This window comes from Portunus trituberculatus, chromosome 39 (genome assembly GCF_017591435.1).
Source record: "Portunus trituberculatus isolate SZX2019 chromosome 39, ASM1759143v1, whole genome shotgun sequence".
Lineage (NCBI taxonomy): Eukaryota > Metazoa > Arthropoda > Malacostraca > Decapoda > Portunidae > Portunus > Portunus trituberculatus.
Genome location: NC_059293.1, coordinates 14,658,795 through 14,661,294, shown reverse-complemented (window position 1 = coordinate 14,661,294; position 2,500 = coordinate 14,658,795). Strand labels below are relative to the sequence as shown.

Here is a 2,500-nt window from a genome sequence, read left to right as displayed (position 1 = left end):
CAAAGGAACTGTTGCCACAAGATCATTCAGCTGTAGCTTTTTTCATTATTAAACTGGAATTTTTTTTTTCTTGAGGTGTCTGAATATATTGCTTTGCAATCTTGCTAACTCTGTGCGTGTGCATGTGTGTGTGTGTGTGTGTGTGTGTGTGTGTGTGTGTGTGTGTGTGTGTGTGTGTGTTTATGTATGTATGTATGTATGTATGTATGTATTTATGTATGTAATTACATATCTACATATCTATCCATCTCCCTATCTATCTATCTATCTATCTATCTATCTATCTATCTATCTATCTATCTATCTATCTATCTATCTATCTATCTATCTATCTCTCTCTCTCTCTCTCTCTCTCTCTCTCTCTCTCTCTCTCTCTCTCTCTCTCTCTCTCTCTCTCTCTCTCTCTCTCTCTCTCTCTCTCTCTCTCTATATATATATATATATATATATATATATATATATATATGGGAACATGCAATTTCAATTTTAAAAATGTTATGAATGAAAATTTAATGTGTGTGGCAGCTTGTAGAGGCGTCATCGTTGCTTCGTGTGTGTGTGTTTGACATGCTGTAATCTGTTCAAACCTGTTTAATGTTAAGGCATTTTTTCCAGCAAATGACTGCAACTTGCCATGTGCACTGCGTCCCTTGACCTCCCCTGTCATGTATTCCGACATTTGATGCATGGTGTCCTAATAGAGTAACTCCTGTCCTCTGCTTGGAAACGTCACAAACTAAATACATGTATACTTGATGTCTGTCAGAGATTCGCTGGGATGATTGGTCGTATTCATATTACTGTTAAGGTATTGGAAATTTTGAAACCCAAGTAGCCTTATCACTTGCCGAGTATTCCCTGGATCACCTAGAGGTAATTTCTTTGCTATAAGAAACAAGTATTCTGACCGATATAAAAATTTCAGCGTATTTTTCTTGGTTGTGACGCACCAACCAGCGGCGGAGTGTGGTCTGTTTTTCTCCAAGTGTCATCCTCCAACTGCGTCGCCGCCAGCCACTCCAGGTGCGCCTTCCGGGCAGGAGTGTTGCTCATGTCAGGTATATCTTTTTTGTGTCTCTATTTTGTACTCGTGCTCGAGGGTCGCGGGTCGCACACACGAATCGTACAATATTTCCAGTACCCACTCCTCGTCTGCCTTCTACGAAAAATCATCTAGAATTATAAGAATTGGTCTCCGCCTATATAAATAAATAGATAAATAAATAGATAAATGAATATATATATATATATATATATATATATATATATATATATATATATATATATATATATATATATATATATATATATATATATATATATATATATATATACATATAACAATGAATGATCATCCGTAGATAATCAAGTTTGGAATATTATGTCTAACTTGCTAAGTTCTATACCTTGCGCATGTTGGTAAGGTGTTGCACTAATGGGGCATTCCTGCCATGCCTCTGCAACTGTTGCGCCTCAAGGCACTTTCATGAATACCAAGTGCTGCTTCATATCTCGCAAGGCTTCTAAACCCACTGGTGGCTTTTTGTTTGCAGACTTGAAGCGCGTCAACATGGTGATAGAAAGTTTTTAAAAGTTGAATAAAAAGAAGCAAAAATTGTATGACCAACTAGTTTGAGAGAAAAGAACGATGTAATCAACTTCATTCTGATGAAATGTCCTTAAAGAAAAGCTGTGTGTGGTGAGAAGGATTGTATGAGTCCTGTGTCGGTTTAGGAGTTGTGGCTGGTAGCCGTGGTCATTGTGAGGTAGTTAGGTTGGTTACTCTTTATTATAATGAACAATCAGAACTCGGGAACACCCACAATAGTGTGTTTTTCTTGAGGCTACTGGAGGTACAGCTGTTGTTCTTGGCGTGATCCCAGAAGCTCCCGCGGTGAGGTCCATGGAATCCTGGCAGGACTCTTGTTCCCAGCGTCCTGCCTGGCGTCTGGCTTGAGGGTTCTCCAGTAGACCGTCTCGTCTTTCTACGGCCAGACATGGAAGGAAAAAAGTATTGTGAACATTATATTTTATCATTATCTTCGATTTAATTCCTTGGAGTTTAGGGATTTATCCTAAAATACTAGTTTATATGAAATCCCTAACATTGGGATCTGTCTATCCAAGGCGAATTAATAGGAACGCATAGGCTATAAACGCGGCATTCAATGGCAAAGGACAAGATGACGTAGAAAGCCCGCCTTCCAGTAGCGTCACCGGTCTTCGCCTGACAACAGCCTGAAGTGGCCCGAGGTGTGGGACGGGAGTAACGGACGCCGCTAATGAAAGTGCGAGGCGCGGCGGACGTGAAGCTTAGTTCCTCTTAACACAAGGCTGGAGGCAGAGGCCCAGAGACCCATGCGTCACACTCAGCCACGGTCAGATGTCCTGCTTTCGGTGCGAGACGTTGGCGACGCTCCTCCATTGGGAAAGCAAAAACGCCTTGGGGGCAAGCTCAGCTCAAATGTAAATGGAGCGCATACAGGGAGGTGTTCAGTCC

At 41.0% G+C, this 2,500-nt stretch overlaps 2 long non-coding RNA genes across 4 annotated transcripts in view; one reads left to right on the top strand and one right to left on the bottom strand.

The window, feature by feature from the left end:
* Positions 1-2,500, top strand: part of LOC123515573 — a 424,563-nt gene that overhangs the window by 145,194 nt on the left and 276,869 nt on the right. The window lies entirely within an intron of this gene.
* LOC123515572 overlaps positions 1,774-2,500 on the bottom strand; it is a 106,763-nt gene continuing 106,036 nt past the window's right edge. For all 3 annotated transcript variants that reach the window (XR_006677903.1, XR_006677904.1, XR_006677905.1), the window contains one exon: positions 1,774-1,985. This is a non-coding gene — a long non-coding RNA (uncharacterized LOC123515572). The remainder of the gene's footprint in view (positions 1,986-2,500) is intronic.